The following is an 18,024-nucleotide window of genomic DNA, read 5'->3' as shown; positions in this document are numbered from 1 at the left end:
CAATTTGATTCGAAGAACGCTATGCAAAATACTTTAGATTCTATGTGCAAGTTTTCCAAGCTATTTCTTCATGGCTTTATGAGTAGAAGGTTTGCAAGTATCTCTTTCATTTCCAAAACTTAAAAACTTTTGTTCTTCCTTCTTTGTTCTTTCTCTTTGTTTTAAAAGTTGTTTGTTAATCAGATTTTTTAATATCTCTGTCTAGTTTAAAGAATTTTGAGACTTTTATGTTGTCCTTTCTAAATGTTAACTCTTTGATTTATGTTTTCTATCATAGAGCAACCAGATGTAAAGTTTTCTTGCGTAAGGTTTGTAAATGGTGAAAATGATGGCATTTTTCTTCCTTACTCTGTTTTGCACAAGACTTACTATTTTCAAAATCCATTGGGAGTTTAAATGTGGTTTGAAAGAACACCTTGTAAATAGATTCTATGACAAGTTTTTCCATTCGATTTTCTCAATAGCTGCATCAGCAATAAGTTTGCAAAACGCAAATCTCTGCTTTTTGCCAAAAAGAACGTTCACTATTGTGTTGTCCTTTTGTACTTTCAAAAGTTCTTTTGTTAATTAGATTTCTTAATTCATCTCTCTGTTTGAAAGAATTGTGAGACTTTTATTTTATTTTTTTATCAAATATTAACTTCTTGAGTATAAGTATGGGATGTCTTTGAGTAATCGATTCAAAAAATAAAAATCAAACGACATTCCAAATGTTCTTGTTGAACAGATTATCTAATCACTCTACTTTCAAAAGTGTGAGACTTATGCTGTATCCTTTCTAAATATTATTCTTGTTTTCAAGTTTCCTGGCTTGAGTGACTGGATTCAACATTTTCATTAAAGTAGTTTCCACATCTTGCAAATCATGGAAACTCCAAACTCGGTTATGTACAAGGCCTACAATCTTCAAACAAAGTTGGTAGTTTACATTTGCTTCTTAAAAACTTCATCCAAACTGTTAGCTTTGTGAGCAGTATGTTTGTAAATCTCTCTTTTGTTGCCACCTTTTGTTTTCTCGTTTTGTTTACTTATCTCTGTTTTAAAGGTTCTCTGCTAAAGAGATTTCCTATTATCTCCCTATTTTATGTACAAGGCCTACAATCTTCAAACAAAGTTGGTAGTTTACATTTGCTTCTTAAGAACTTCGTCCAAACTGTTAGCTTTATGAGCAGTATGTTTGTAAATCTCTCTTTTGTTGCCACCTTTTTTTTTCTCGTTTTGTTTACTTATCTCTGTTTTAAAGGTTCTCTGCTAAAGAGATTTCCTATTATCTCCCTATTTTATAAAGTTTTGAGATTTTTGTTTTGTCCTTTTTAAACATCTGCTACTTGATTGTAAGTTTTCTGTCCTAGAGGGATTCAAAGTTGATTCCATATGTTGCTGTTGATGACAATTTTCTTCCTTACTCTATTTTGTACACGGCCTACAATTTTCAAACATTGTGAGTTTAAATTTTCTTTCAAAAGATTCTATAACAAGTTTTTCAATCTATCTCTCATTAGGTTTATGGGCAGAAAGTTTTCAAATGTCTTTTTCTGCGAAATAAGTTGGAATTTTGGTTTTCTCCTTCTCTATAAAACCGTGGAACTTCTTAATTTTCTGTTTTATGTCAAATAGTAACCAGATTACAATTTTATATATATTACCTAGACCTGTTATTTTCAATTTGCTTTTGAAGAATATAATGTGTATAACATTAGGTTATATCACATGTTTGTCAACTCTATTTCTCAGATTCTTCATGAACTGCAAGTTTTCAAATATCTCATAGCAATGGTAGTTAACATAAGTAAGATGAATCTAATCTTAGTGTTGAGAAATGTATTGTTAACAAGGTTCTGAATTGGCTTTTGACAATGTCACATTTCTCTCACTGATTATTTAGAGGTGATCAAGTGGTTTTTTGGGCTAACTAAAGGAGGAGAATGTCTGGATTAGGATGGAGCATTAGATGGTTAAATTGGGAAGGAGGAAGTTGATCCTGCTGAAACTGGTGACATGGGGTCCGTCCTATTTGCACGACCTAGGCTGCTAAACTTCGACTTATCTTGCCTTTCTTGGGTTAGCAAAATTTGAGGATGAAGTAATAATGCGGTCTAGTGAAGAATTGGTAAGTGTCCATTGATGGTGTTTAGATTGGAGCGCCGCAAACGACGTGTCCGTGCGGTGATCTGGAAAATGGTTTTGATGGCTGACTGATAAGATTGGATTATAGAGAGATCACTGAAGATAGAAGATAGAGTATGACACAACTGGTTGTGGATGAAGGATGGGTTTTGACTGATTATGGGAAAAACCTGTTGACCAACTATTATACCATTAGAAAGCCCTAGTATGCTCTCGAGGTCTCCATGTGGTGATCTGTGAAATGATTTTCGATGGCTGACTGGTAAGATTGATTATAGAGAGAGAATTGAAAAGAGAGTATGACACAACTGGTGGTGGGCAAATAATGGTGGATTAGGAGGGGCTTTGATTAAAATATGCTGCTGACGAGCTATTGTAGCATTAGAAGGCCCTAGTATTGCTCTCTACTTCTGCCATTTGTATATTGTGAATTAGCATATTCTACTCATTCGTTTCTCCCCCTTGTTATTGGTTTTCTTGCTTGACCTTGCTTTGTCTTAATGAAGAAAAAACAGTAAAACTACATAAATTTGAACCAAGTTAGGTATGCCAAGGAAGAAATTCTTTGAAATTTTGTCTTCGTTATTAGATTATCTTGTGATTACTTCTCCAGTCATTTTCCTTTTCATGTTTGCTGGATCTTTGCGTAAATTCAAGATTCAGCAGCTATATTGATCTTGTTAGTTGATTGTAGGATGATTTGTATAATTTTTAGTGATTACTTGAGGTCCACAGTGGAATGATTTTTTGAGTTTTGGGCGATTATTGGTTGAGGTGACATCGAAACGATTTGTGTAGTTTTGACTAAATGTCATTTGCATTGTGTAGATGCTATAATATTAAAATGTTTGGCTATGGAATAGTCTCTATTAATTTGGGATGATGCCTATTGATTGGAACGCCACTTTAGGGTCGAGAAAGCTCTATACATTTGGGATTCCTATTTTTTGAAGGTGTGTCAATTATTGAATGATTATTATCATTTTGTGTGATTTCAATGGTTATTATCCTTTTGGTGAATGTTTCGAATGGATGTTTGACATATTTCGGTAGTGAAATTTCTTTTAACTTGCAAGAGATCCATTACTGAATACAATTTTGTCAATTTGTGAAATGAGCCAGCCAAATGCCAAATGAAATTGTGCTCTTTGTAAATGGCGTGAATGCATGTAGAAATGACGAAACTTACTCGAGCTTTGTTTACAGGAAAATGTCAAACAAATGCTTTAAGCTATTTTTGGATGACACCATATGTTAAATCATGTGGTTCCTTGGATTTATAACTCAATAGTCCTCTGTCATTTTCACTTTGCATGGTTGGCTACTTTTCTGATTTAAGCATATGTATTTTTTCCATATATACTCATATAGGATCAAAACTGAATTCCACCGGTTAGTTTGTGAGACAATTAGGCAGGAGCTGAGGGAATTATGCTTGGGGATTTGATGAGCTGTCAGATTTAGTGACGGACTAGAGATGAGGGAACTATGTTGATATTGTGAGTTGATTGCAGAATGGTTTCAATAATTTTGGGTGACTTTTTGAGCTTGACGTTGGAGTGGATTTAATAATTGGAGGTGGGTATTTGAGATAGATGGTTGGCAAATTTTGAGGATGAAATTCAGTGAGTTGGTAAGATGCTAGTGTACTTATTTTAGAATGAAATATAGAGCATAATAATTTTTGGGGTTGTTTCCTTAAGTTTGATATCTCAAGTGGTGGGTTCCCTTAACAAATTAGGAGGTTGATGCTCTGCAGATTGGTGGACAACATTTAAGGGGGCGGACGTGATATAATATTGCTGTTTGAAAGAACTATAGTGTAGATGATTGTTGGGTTATTGATTTCTAAAACTTTTGACTGGTGAAGATGAGTTGATTGCAAAATTGTTTCTGTAGTTGTGGGTGATTATGTGACGTTGACATCGGAATAATTAAACTTTGGGTGATTGTTTTCTATGGATGCGTGGCATTTTTTCAAGGATGGAATTCATTTAAGGTCAAATATATGCTAGTGGCCTGATTTTAGTAAAATAGTTTGGGGTAAATTTGTGATAGGTGTATCGGTTTAGGGTTTTTCGTGACATTAACCATTTCTATTTTGAGAATTTTTTGTTAGAATTTCGGGATTTGCCACCTACTGTTACTTTGCTTCTTTGTGTGACCTGAGCATCCTGTTGATCACATTCACATGTGAAGCAAGCGAGCCACCCTATAAAAGACAGTAAGACTTGAAGATGACCTCTGTCTCAACCAAGTCTCACGAGCCATTTATCAGAGAGAGAGAGAGAGAGAGAGAGATGGTGGGGTGGTGACCAGCTTGGGGAGGGAAGGGGTGAGAGGAGGAGAGGTGGCATACGATAGAAGATCACTCCTCATTCATGCGCAGAGGAAGATCCTTTTCTCTGGTTCTCTCCACTATCCCAGAAGCACTCCTCAGGTCTCTCTCTCTATCTCTCTCTAGATGCTACTCCATACTCATGGATGTTGCTGAAACAATCTTCTGAACATCAAACAAGTTCCTGTGCAGTCCTGCATTCTTTTTCCCTTAGGCGCCACATGTCTTGTTGCTCTTATCTGGTGTTTTGTGTCTGATCCACTCAATGATTTCCTCATTCTTGCTTAACACAGTTCGTGCATAAAATCAAGGCGGGGACGGGGACCGACGTAGTTCTAAAAAAAAAAAAATTTTTCTAGGTTGAGTTTGGACCAACATGTTTGGCTAAATAGTTCTTGCATAATAATGAAGGATGGTTGGATGTTGGAGACACGGGCCATCATGGGCCTTTAGTTCTGCCACTCCTCACGACAAACCACACTCAAAAGAAATTGGTCGATTTTTTCTGTCTTCATGTTGGTGGAACTACTCTTTATTCGAACTCGACCTGACATGACCTTTCTTAATAAGAGAGCAGCATCAAAACCAGCTCTTGACAAGTTTGCACCATTTATTTCCTTCAAACCCTACAAACTTTGTGTTACAGCTGTTGTGGCAGCAGCAAATAATTACTAGTTAGTGCTGCTTTCAAACTCTGCTGCCTCAATTAATTTCTTTCTCTTTTCAGTTGATAACTTTCCAATCCATAATGTAGACAATGCAAGTGATTTTTTCTCGCTCATTAATAAAGTCTCCTCCGTTTTTAAAAAAACGTAATATTTACTCATCAGGATGTGATCTGTAATGAGATGAGAACAAAATATATTCTCTCTCTGATTGAGAGAAGGAAAAAAGAGAATGTCCCTTGGAGCAGCTGGAATTAGTTGTGAATGAATGAATCACGGGTAAGATATATTGCAGCTCAGCTTACCTATAAAAGTCCAACACCTGTTCCTCTGAAAGAGCCTAAATTTCAAAGTTTGGTTGGCATTTTATGCCTCTTTTGGTCTCTCATTGCCAGTATTATCTTGTCTAGTTCAGGAAGAAAATGAAAGCACGGGGACCATGTAAGCTACCTCCTGCAGAAACAGAACAAAAAGCGTGTGAACCAAGTGATTGACAAAAAAAAGTAACGCCTGAGAAGTACTTAATCCCAGTTTGTCATGATAGATCAACGAAAGAGACTCGCGCATTGCACCCTTGTTTCCCTTTAGCATCGATATTGGCTGGACAAACTAATGGTTGTAGTCTGATATGATAGACTCGGTCAATCACAATTTAACACATACCACGAGTTCACATCGTTCTAGCTTTACAATGCATTCATCCATGGCGCAGATGTGGCCTGATCTGATAGCTAAAGCCAATGAAGGAGGAGTTGATGTGATCCAAACCTATGTGTTCTGGAACTAGCATGAACCCCAACCAGGCCAGGTACTAAAAGGACATTAGCACCACACCGTAAGGCTATGACATAGGTCATAATTTGTCGAAATGCGTGGTTCATTTATTCTAAACAAATTTTCTATTATGTTTTTCCCAGTATGTCTTCAGCGGGAGGTATGATCTGGTGAGTTTCGTGATGGAAATCCAAGCACAGGGGATTTAAGCTTGCCTCAGAATTGGACCCTTCATTGAGAGTGAGTCGACTTACGGGTATGTTCTGCAGTTTCAAGTAATACATTTCATTTTAACAAGAATTAGGACATTCTGCATACTTACCTTTTGAACTTCAAGAGATGGTGTCCTACAATTGTAAAAGGATGAGCCAAATCACTAGAACAACTATTGCATGTTGTTGGTGGAATGAAAGTTAATATTGTTGCTTAAGAAGCTAAAATGATAAGTGGTCATGTCCAAGATCTCTGTGCTTCTTTCTTGCCTTCAACTTCCGAAATATCGACCCCTTAACTTGTACCAGACCGATCGATCCATTCCAGCAGACCGCTTTTCCTGTTCCCGGGATCAAGGGACATGGCACAGATCAAATTCTTGAAAAGTGCATACACTGGGACACGATGTAAAGATTGGGAGAGAGAGAGAGAGAGAGAGATAAGCACTTCAAATATTAATCTTGAATCTGTCACTTTCTAGATAGAACACACTAAGCTGCCATTGACAATTCTCCTGCCCTGAATCTTGAGTTGCAGTTCTACATGCAAAACTTAACAACCAAGATCGTCAACTTGATGAAATCAGAGGGACTGTATGCGTCCCAAGGAGGCCCAATTATACTGTCCCGGGTAGAAGAAATGCCAAAAGGCAGTTTTGCTTAAATTATCGAAAACCTGGCAAGAATCCGATGTATTAAACTCAAAACACCATGTTATGCAGATAGAAAATGAGTAGCAGAACACTGAAGCAGATTTTGGCTAGCAATGACCCCGTATGTCCAATGGGCAGTGAGTATGGCCGTTGCACTTGAGACAGGAGTGCCCTGGGTGATATGTAAGCAGAATGATGCCTCAGATCCAGTGGTAAGTGAACCTTATTTGGTTTAAGCCGAAAATTGTGCACTTTCATAAGTCGATCATCTACTATGTCCTGGAAGCAATCTGTCCTTTCTTGGTCTCTCCTACTCTAAATGAGTAATATTCTGTTTTCAAGCAGCTCCTAATTATCGCTTTGACCCACAGATAATTGCTTGCAATGGCATGAGATGCGGAGAAACTTTTCCGGGGCCAAACTCACTGAGTAAGCCAGCTACTTGGACAGAGGACTGGACATCCTTGTACATCTTCCCCTCAGCAATCTGCATTATTTCAGAAGATTCTTGAGCAGATTTAGCAAAGCCGAAGAGAAAAAGTTAGATTTTATATTTTTGACCAGCTTTTATTATTTTTTGTGTGAAGGTATCAAGTCTATAGTGGCGAACCATACTTAAGATCAGCTGAAGACATCACATTCCATGCCGCACTCTTCATTGCAAAACTGAATGGAAGTTATATCAATTGCTATATGGTACACCTCTCATACTGAAGTACCATGTCTCTGTGTGTGTAGTGAAGTTCCTACGGCATGAATGTCCGGCGCCGTGCTAATGAAAAGTGTACTGCTTTTCTGATGCAGTACCACGGTGGAACGAATTTTGGCAGAACAGCCTCCGCATATTTCATAAGAAGTTATTATCATCAAGCTCTGCTTGAAGAATATGGTGAGCACCAGATAATCTGGTTTGACCTAGTTCTGGATACGTAAACAACTTTAATCAATTCACTTATCCAGGTTTCCTCTGGCAGCCAAAATGGGGTCATCCTAAGGAGTTGCATGGGGCTGTCAAGAATTCCTCTGGTACTTTGCTGGAGAGAGTCAAATCTAATTTTTCTGTTGGCCAGTACCAAGAGGTGGTCCCTATTCTTCATCAACATTCAATTTATTGGGAGCAACTAGAAGCACAATTTATGCTAATAGACTAAAGTCTGTTTTTTTCTCTTGATGTAGGCTTATGTTTTCCAGGAAGAAATGGGAGGATGTGTTGCTTTCCTTGTAAACAATGATTCAAAAGATAGTGCTAATATACAGTTCGGTAATAGTTCATTTGAATTGCTGCTGAAGTCCATTAGTATTCTTCAAGACTGTGAAAATATGATTTTCAACACAGCAAAGGCAAGTCGCGCACAAATTTAGATCGTCCTAGTGCATATCGCAAGTCACAACCACTTGCATTGGTTTTCATGGTAAGATAAGCAAAATCAAGTAAAGCTTCGAGCATTTGTTATCACTAAGGATGCAGTACTTATATGTTCATCTTTACAGAAATCAAGCTACTACGGAATCTACAAAGTGTACTAATCTATCACATCAACCTTTCATTCTTATTTTCTAGTGATTAAAAATTCTGATAATCCTTTGTTTGTTTTGTCTGAGAATTCTCAAGATGGAAAGGGAATCATTATTGTAAATTATTATTCATTCCTTGGATATACACCTCAGTGACCTCACCAAAGAACAAACACGTCCCCCGGTAAATTGATCCGCTTTTGATGTATGAGTAGCAACAATGAACATGTAATTTCATCCTTCAGGAAGACAAGTCATTTTTCTCTCACCTTTTATTCGCAGGTAACGAGTGAGAGCAATACAACATCCAGCCAGACATTTGAGTGTGCAGGTAAGTGGGAAGTATTCCTTGATGTAACTGCAAGCTACTTAGATACGTTGCTAGAACACATGAATACAACAAAAGATGAATCCAACTACCTTTGGTAGACATTCAGGTAGAATCATCTTGCTAAAAGTGATTGCGACATATGTCTTGTAGATAATATGTTTTAGGTCATCCATCTTCATACTTCTTAAAATGTCAGTTTTCAGCCAAACTCAACCTGTGCTGAGCCAGTACTTCACCTTGAGTCTCTCGGACACGTTACACATGCTTTTGTCAACAATGAGTATGTGGGTAAGTTCCAAGAACCGCTTAGTGAGTTATCGGAGCGTGATCTTACAGAGAAATGACTCATTTGCAGCCTGTCATATGACATCCATTCGAATAGCAGTAAACAGCTGAGAGTAGACATATTGAGACCAATTGACCAAAATATAAAGTCATAGTGAGACCATTGACAGATTTATGTAGTTCCAAAATTCACGAGAAGATATGGATGAAAAATTTCAATACAGAGTTCGAATAGTTAGGAAAAAGAATTCTGCAGTCTATATTGACGTAATGAAACGTCTAAGCTTGCTGTTGCTGATTTAGGAGCGGCCCATGAAAGCCATGATATCAAAAACTTCACCATGGAAACCGAAATTGTGTTAGGCAGTGAGTATGTGCTTAAGCTTTTCAGATCCAGTCATTTTCCTTTTCATGTTTGCTGGATCTTTGTGTAAATGCAAGATTCAGCAGCTATATTGATATTGTTAGTTGATTGTAGGATGATTTGTATAATTTTTAGTGATTACTTGAGGTCCACAGCAGAATGATTTTCGAGTTTTGGGGGATTATTGGGTGAGGTTGACATCGAAACGATTTGTGTAATTTTGACTAAATGTCATTTGCGTTGAGTAGATGCTATAATATTAAAATGTTTGGCTATGGAATTGTCTGTATTAATTTGTGATGCCTATTGATGGAAACGCCACTTTTGGGTCAAGAAAGCTCTATAAATTTGGGATTCCTATTTTTTGAAGGTGTGTTGATTATTGAATGATTATTATCATTTTGCGTGATTTCAATGGTTATTATCCTTTTGGTGAATGTTTCGAATGGATGTTTGACATATTTCGGTAGTGAAATTTGCTTTTAATTTGCAAGAGATCCTTTATCGAATACAAGTTTGTCAATTTGTGAAATGAGCCAGCCGAATGCCAAATGAAAATGTGCTCTATGTAAATGGTATGAATGCATGTAGAAATGACAAAACTTACTCGAGCTTTGTTTACAGGATATATGTCAAACAAATGCTTTCCATAGCTAATTTTTGGATGACACCATATGTTAAATCATGTGGTTCCTGGTTGGCTACTTTCCTGATTTAAGCATATATGTATGTTTTCCATAGATACTCATATGGGATCAAAACTGAATTCCACCGGTTAGTTTGTGAGACCATTTGGCGGGAGCCGAGGGAATTATGTTTGGGGATTTGATGAGCTGTCAGATTTAGTGACGGACTAGGGATGTGGGAACTATGTTGATCTTGTGAGTTGAGTGCAGAATGGTTTGGATAATTTTGGGTGACTTTTTGAGGTTGAACTTGGAGTGGATTTAATAGTTGGGGTTGGTTATTTGAGCTGGATGGTTGGCAAATTTCGAGGATGAAATTCAGTTGAGCTGTGTAGATGCTAGCGTCCTTATTTTAGAATGTAATATAGAGCATAATAATTGTTGGGGTTGTTTCCTTAAGTTTGATACCTCAAGTGATAGGTTCCCTTAAGAAATTATGAGGCCGACGCTCCGCAAATTGATGGACAACATTTAAGGGGGCAGATGTGATGTATTGCTGTTTGAAAGAACTATAGAGTAGATGATTGTTGGGGTATTGATTTCTAAAACTTTTGATGGGTGAAGATGAGTTGATTGCAGAGTTGTTTCTGTAGTTGTGGTTGTGGGTGATTATGTGACGTGGACATAGAAATAATTGAACTTTGGATGATTGTTTGCATTTTAGGTGGTTATTTGAGATTCGACGTTAGAATGATTGTTACTATTTTGGGTGAGTATTTGAGATTGATCTTTTGCGACTTCAATAGTGCAATTTATTTGAGGTGACAAGATACAAGTGTCCTAATTTTATAAAAGAAACATAGAGCAGAATGAACATTTTATCGGTGGATGCAAATCAATGGATTAAAGGGGAAAAAGCATCTTGTGTAATACTTGGCAGGGCAACGTGAATACCCAAAAAATTTAATTATTGAAATCGGGCTTTTTTTTTTTTAGGATTTTAGAGTGCACTCAATAATATCGCAATATTAATGGTAAATTGTAAAATATCATGGTATTTATAAAAATATAAAGAAGAATGATTTGTCGGAGTATTGATTTTATAGTACATGAGCCTCTAGGTCTCGGTGGGGAAAGGAGACCCCGTTGAGCTTGACTCTAGTTTAACTTTATAAAACGACTTGAGAGGTGTGACATTCGAAATTCTTTAAATTAGTTATTTATATTTATGATATAAATTTAATGAATAATTCAACTGGGTTTTTTTTATTTTTTATGATGTTGTAAAATCTCAATTAGGTCACAATTTCGTGACGTTCAAAAAATTGAAAAGATATTGTCTATGGCCGTGATTTTTCGGAATGCATTTTTGCTAGGGTTATAAAATTATGAGAAGATATAATTCAAGGACATAAAATATGTATTTACTTACTTTAACATGCTTAAATTAGGAGGTATTGATGTATACATTGTTTATAAAGAGTGACAAGTAAGAGCTGTGTATGGATGAGCTACTATGTCGTATTTGTGCATCATGAAGTAAGTACATTGATCTGTACGCATTTGAGTGTTGTACTAAACATCGGGGGTCATGGGTTTTATTTTTATTCATTGCAAACATGGATAGTCATTTAGTGATAATGCACGACTTACATCTTAAATGAACTTAGATCATGTTTGGGAAGGGTAAGTGAATACTCGTGATTTAATTAGGTTGATTTTTATTTACGTGAACAAATGGTGAGGAAATTTGACATGGTTGATTTGTACTTGAAATGGATTTCATGAATATGTAGTGGAGTATGTGGAATTTTTTTTTTTCATGTTTGTGAATCTATGGTATGATACATTGCTCACAAAAAATGAAATGGTTGACATGTTAGATTGAATTGGGCGACAAGTACTTGAATTATGCAGAACGCATATTGTATCCCTCGCGTGGTGGTCTTATTCAATTATTAAGAAATGATTAAGAAATAAGGTAGAAATATATTGTACTCTTGCTAAACGAGTGAGTCACATTTTTTTACCTCAAAAATTTATGTAATATTGAAAGAACAAGGCATGGTCGTATCGCCATCTTTGAAATCCGGTACAAAATTAAGCGAGAATCAAGACGAAATGAATGACTACATATGTTTACCGAATGCAACGATACCTCGCCATGTGACGAACAAACTTGGTTACGTTCACTTTACTTGTTGAGTATTCCTATGTTGTTGTGCTCTTGGCTCTGAGTGGTAAGATTATCTCATACTTTAGACCTAAAGATTTCATTAATTGAGCGTAGGGTTAACCCAAAATATCCTATAGATTAGTTCGAGTTCGGAGTTCAGGAGCTTTTAGATTAGCGCTTCTAAAGATCTATTTTATGGACATGATTAGAAAACGCAACGAAAGTGGTGGTGCATATATCTTGATGGGAGCTTTTTGATTGTGTATATTTTGTATGTCATTTGATGCTAAATTGTTTTCTATTCGAGGTTCAAATTTTATGAAAATTTCTGGTTGTGATAGTTTTCGGTATAAGAAGGAGATTAACGGAGTGACAGGGTAGACTAGTGCTCAAGAGCTTGAGTTAGAATAGAAACAGATGGATTGTTTGGGACTTTTCACATATTCGCGACATAAACTTTATCTATCACGTGATGGCATAAATATTACATGGTGAGCAGGTGTTGCCTACATTCGAGATTGGTGGGTCCAACTCTTATGCACCGTTACATCATATAAGTCGTACATAGGATCCATCTCACATGTGAACTGGGCAAGCACCAGGTTCAATACTTTCCCTCTATTGACCTGGACCAATGGTATATAGGAGTGTCATGGCTTAAGATCCTCGGCTATAAATGTGTGGGAAAGCATGCATCAGCCATCTCTGCCTGTTTTGCTGGAAAAGGACTCAACGCGAGGAGTTCTGAACAGGCAGCAAACCCTTCATTCATAAATGCGGAACATTTAAAGAAATTGGAAACAAGTTACACATTGTTTAGATAAAAGATTACCTTCCCTGAGTTTACTTACCTGAATGCATTGTCTCCATGGGTATCCACCTGTGACTGGTGGTTTAATCCTGGCCTTAACAGAGGTCTAGGAATGTGAACTTGGACTCCCATGCCATTTGCAGCCGGCCCCTAATGTTAGTTTAGATAGCGCAACCAAAACTAGGACTTGTGACAAGAACTTGAAAAAGCTGTCCAATGAATGCTGACCTTTATGAAAGGGTATTTGATTTGGTGTAGGCGTTTCGTCAAGCAGGTAACAGGTTGATAGCTCCAGACATTTATGTTTTCTCCTCCATGCATTCGAACTGAGTCTCAATATGCGGTGGCAAGCATGTAAACTAACATGATAGTGGCAAGTCCTTTTCCCCATTCCGAAGCCCACAATTTGTTCTCTAGCAAGAGTTTTGGGCTAGTCTTGGGACGCACAATTCTAGCTCAAGCATTCAGGGCCAGATTTCTTATGCACGACTTCGAATGAGGAGTCGAGGAATATGATTGTCGAACCACTTCCCCAGCTCATTCATGGGTTGAGGCTGTACATGAAAACTCTTTTAAACTCATCATCGGAAGGAAAAAAGATTGTACTATATAATATAGCACCGGCACAGCACACTAATATAAAATTAAGAGAACCTAAGAGAGCACGAGAGTGTTGGAATGATTGATTCAACTTATATTATCGTCAAATATAGGCTTTTCGAACTCCTAAAGGTTTTGATATAAGGTCTTCGATTTTAGGATGTATGAGCTGTTCGAACTTTGCCGTGCAGTACCATGCCATGCCAGCCAAGCCATTTCGATGCTAATCCAGAATATGGGCCCATATTCTTGTATAGGAAAGGTACCAGAAAAATCATAAACTTATTGCATTGTTATCAATCCTACCTCTAAATTAAGATAATTTAATTCTAAAATTTTTGACATTAGTATTAATGGAGTCCATCCGGCTAATTTATGCTAGAAACTGTTCATGTAGATGTCGGTCAATTTATGCCAAAAGCCATTTTACAATGGTTCAATAAATTTGTTGAATATGTTTCCTTTTTTCTTTTTTCTTTTCTTTCCATGGAGGTAAAGGCCATGGTTAGCTAGCCTTGCCCTGGTCAAGGTGAGGGCCAGGGCAACCCTCACCCATGAGAAGCTTGACGAGGTTGACGAGGCTGCCTTGGCCTGTTCTCGTTGGAACTGGGAACTGGATTGGTTTTTCTAGTGGTCCGGTCCGGTTGTACACCTCTAGTGTGGATGTGGAGAGGCAAGTGGACTCCTTATTGGGTCGACCACTTGACGGCCACAAAGATTATATAAACATCGTGTTTAATTGTAATAATAAAGTAGGAACATCTAGATGCTCCAAATTAAGTATATAAGAGTACTTTAATTCTCCAATGACCTATCAATCCCCGGCCTTTCGAATCAAAGTGTTATTAGCACTTTACGCCATGGTGTTGGCAATTTATTAGGGTCCCTAAATATGGAATGTACCTAACATGAAATTGTTAATTAGATGGTCTAAGTGAAGTCATTCCCCTACTCACTTTGCTTGACAAGGATTTAAGGACAAGCGATTCGAAACTTCTGAGGAAAGTGATGTTTTGGAACTATTGAAAACTATAAAGCGGACCAAAAAAATTAAGAAACGATACATTCTATGGATACAAAACATGAATTTTCATGTCTAGTTTGGTCAGAAAATGATGCCAATATGATTTTTCCGGATGACCATCGAGTAAGAGAGGATACGATTTTCCTCTACTTTGTTTTGAGAGTGTTTTGAAAACCCTCTGTATCAACATAATCGTTCCTTTTAAAACACCTATTATTGTGTAACAAAGTATAACAGATTTTTGCGTCCAATTCGAAATCCGCATCTATTGTCAAGGCCTTGTACCTTATTATAAAGTAAGTAATGCCAACTTTGGGATAAACTATAGACCTTAGGTTTCTTAAGGAACAAAGTTCTCTAGCAAGTATGGAATGTTGTATCTTGACTTTAACTGCTATGACAATTTCTTAAGCTACCCATTACATCTTTTCTCTCTCTCTCTCTCTCTCTCTCTCTCTCTCTCTCTCTCAGAGTATATGTTACGCTCTTTACACTTGCCTTTGGAGAGGGGGCCAAAGTGTTCCACCAAAGGAGTGGTCAAAGTTTCAAAAAATGAATAATTGAGGGGACAAACAATAATAATAAGAAAGAGGAAACAAAGATAGGGTCGGCAACTTATCACCAATTAAACTATAATTTTGGTCGCGCTAGTTGCTGGCTCTTTTCTCCTATATATAAGCTCGAAGGTTCATGGCATTGGGAGTGCAGCATTTGTTTTTGTCAACCCATCTTTGGTTTTTCTTCCATTGATAATAAATCCCTCTTTGTATAGAATCTCTATTTCTTCCTCTTTCATGGCATTGGAACATCTTTATCAACGATTCATCTATATCAACGATACATTTTTAGAAGGAAAATGATGTTCAAGCTGTACTAATTGAGGATAAGAAAACGGGTAAAGAGACTGAGATTCCAGAGTTTACTCAGCATATGGAAGCTCAGAAAGTAGCTCAGACGGAAACAGAGGAGGAAGCTCAATTTGAGGGGGAGCATACTGAACAAATGGAACACATGGGAAAGAAGATGGATAATATGAGAGCTACAATCGATCTGAAGCTGAAACAATTCTCAAAATTCGCTCTTGTCAAACTTCCTTCAGATTTTGCACCATCCACATCAACTCAAGCCCCATCCACATCTACTCTAGTCCCAAATCCTCCCAAATAGAACTCATTTCCATTCTCTTATTTTATCAGATTTGGTTCTATTTGAAAGTTGGGTGTTTTTAGTTTGACTGGTGATTCTGCATAAGTACTTTGATGTTCTAATTGAATCACTTTGAATCGTTTTTTTATTTGAATACATATGCTGGTTTAATCTATACTTTTGTGCTGATGACAAAAAAAGGGGAAAGATAATGACTCGCAGGAACAATAAGTGCTTAGTGATACAGGTACAAATGCTCTGAATGATCAGTTTTGAGTAAAACAAGAACAGAAAGTTCTGAGTTTACAATGCCTTGAATTTGAATAAAGGCTATACAGGTTTCTCATGCTCCGATACGAGCTATACAAGTTCTATTGAATCCAATGTCCTGAACCTATTTGTGTTCAAATGACAAACTCTCAGATGCTCTTATTGAGGTCCTACAAGTTCTGAACGCGAAACAAGACCATGCTCTAAGAACGAATTCACAATTTGAATTCATCCTTGTCTCAGAACTTACTTTTGCTAAGGCATTATATGATATATCATTGAGTAGCAAATTATCATGTTCCTCACATTCTTATTCAAAATGGATATATTTGTGCGGAAAGTTTTGTCATCATAAAAAGAGGGAGATTGTTGGGGAAAACTCCTAATTGATTTTGAAGTTGACAAAACAAGTCATATTCTCTAATATCTAAGTTAATACAATGAAATAATTATTTTACAGATTGTCTTCATGTATATTCGAGTGTTAAAAAATGGGCACATAGGATTGAATCTGGTAAGAAAAGCTCAGACAATGTCTGAAAGTCCAGACGTTGTTTGAAGAGCTCAGACGTCATTGTGAAGCTCGAGCTCTGAGAAAGTATTTCATGTGCAACGATCAAATTATTATGAGACATTTTCAAGATGATTTGATTAATATTACATATCTTCACAATAGCTAGCAAATCAAGTTGGATTCGTTCTTGGAGATTATCAATCATGAAGATCAATCATGGACGTGGATTAAGGGAGATGAGGATGGCTTACCTTATGAAGAACTCTATATATGGAAACCGAAGATCATAATTGTACGAGCGATTTGATCTAACGGGAGATTCTTTCTTTGGTTAACCTCAACGGCTATAAGACCCTTTAAATACAATTCATCCAAACGGGAAGTTTGGAGAGTGATTCTCGGGAGATCTTGCAATGGGCGATTGAAGATGGAGAAGTATAAAAGGAGACCTCAAGGCTGAAGAGTGCACACATGAGAAAGCAGAATCTTAAATTTCAAGATCAAGAGAGCTTCACATCCTTTATACACTCTAGATCCAAACACTATAATACTTAAAGGAGTTCATTCAAGTGTGTGAGTGCTAGACGGTAAGTCTTTCGACTCAAGATTTGTTACTAACTTGTAATCTCTGATATATTCACTATGGAATCCAGCCAATTGCCTGTCGGTGTAAAAAAGTGAACATAGGCCTAAACAAAGTTGAACCACTATATATTCTCTGTGCAAATTCTCTATCTCTTAAACTCTTTGTTATTATTTTGTGATAGTTGAATTATGCACGCCACTGAATCTAAGAACACCTCAGATCTTGGTAGCGATCATTGTATGAACTAAGCTCTAAGCTTATTTGTATAAATTCCACCTTGATTTCTAAAGTTCTTTGAAATCTCCTATTCACCCCCTCTAAGTGATAACGCTAGCACCAACGCTAAAATCAATCAAAGCAGCCTGTCAATAATTTTTTTGACAAATAAAAGAAATGATACCAAAAGGGAGTTAGAGTAATTTAACATAACCAAATCCCCTAAATTCAAAATCTTTGGTTCGTAGGAGTAAAATTATTCTCCCATTATTTTGCTTAGGTGTCTAATCGACCTATCAAAAAATTAATTTGTGGCGACTCCATGATTAAATCTTTTGCATGGTGAATATGTGAACATAAATTGCAAATTGATATGGACTTGGAAGAGTCTAAGCTAGGTTTACTAGCCTAAAAGAAAATTTAGGTGGCAAAACCTAAAAGTCTTGGCCAGCCACTAGGTGAGGGCTCGCTACCATAGCACGTAGCTGGTGAGGCACAAACCCTTGCTTAGTGTATTGCAAGGGCTCACGACGCTCACTCATAACTGGACGATTGTCACCCTTACCGTGGCTAGCAAGGACTGGAAGAACCACCCCCCCCCCACCCAAAGTGACTCACCTAACTCGATCGCGGCCAGCCATGAGCCCTCGCCTACCAACTTAAAGGGGTTACGACCCTCCCCACAGGCCGATAAGGGCTTTAGGCCCTCACCCAATGGTTGGTAGGGGTTGTTTGATCTCGGCCGGCCCTTAACAAATTAAAAAAGAAAGAAAAAAAAAAACATCAATGCC

General features: G+C 37.2%; 1 pseudogene; it reads left to right on the top strand.

The window, feature by feature from the left end:
* The first annotated feature begins 2,089 nt into the window (after nt 1-2,089).
* Nucleotides 2,090-15,668, top strand: LOC115730626 (annotated as a pseudogene).
* Nucleotides 15,669-18,024: the final 2,356 nt, after the last annotated feature.

Source organism: Rhodamnia argentea, chromosome 1 (assembly GCF_020921035.1).
Source record: "Rhodamnia argentea isolate NSW1041297 chromosome 1, ASM2092103v1, whole genome shotgun sequence".
NCBI lineage: Eukaryota > Viridiplantae > Streptophyta > Magnoliopsida > Myrtales > Myrtaceae > Rhodamnia > Rhodamnia argentea.
This window is presented reverse-complemented; position numbering and strand designations above follow the sequence as displayed.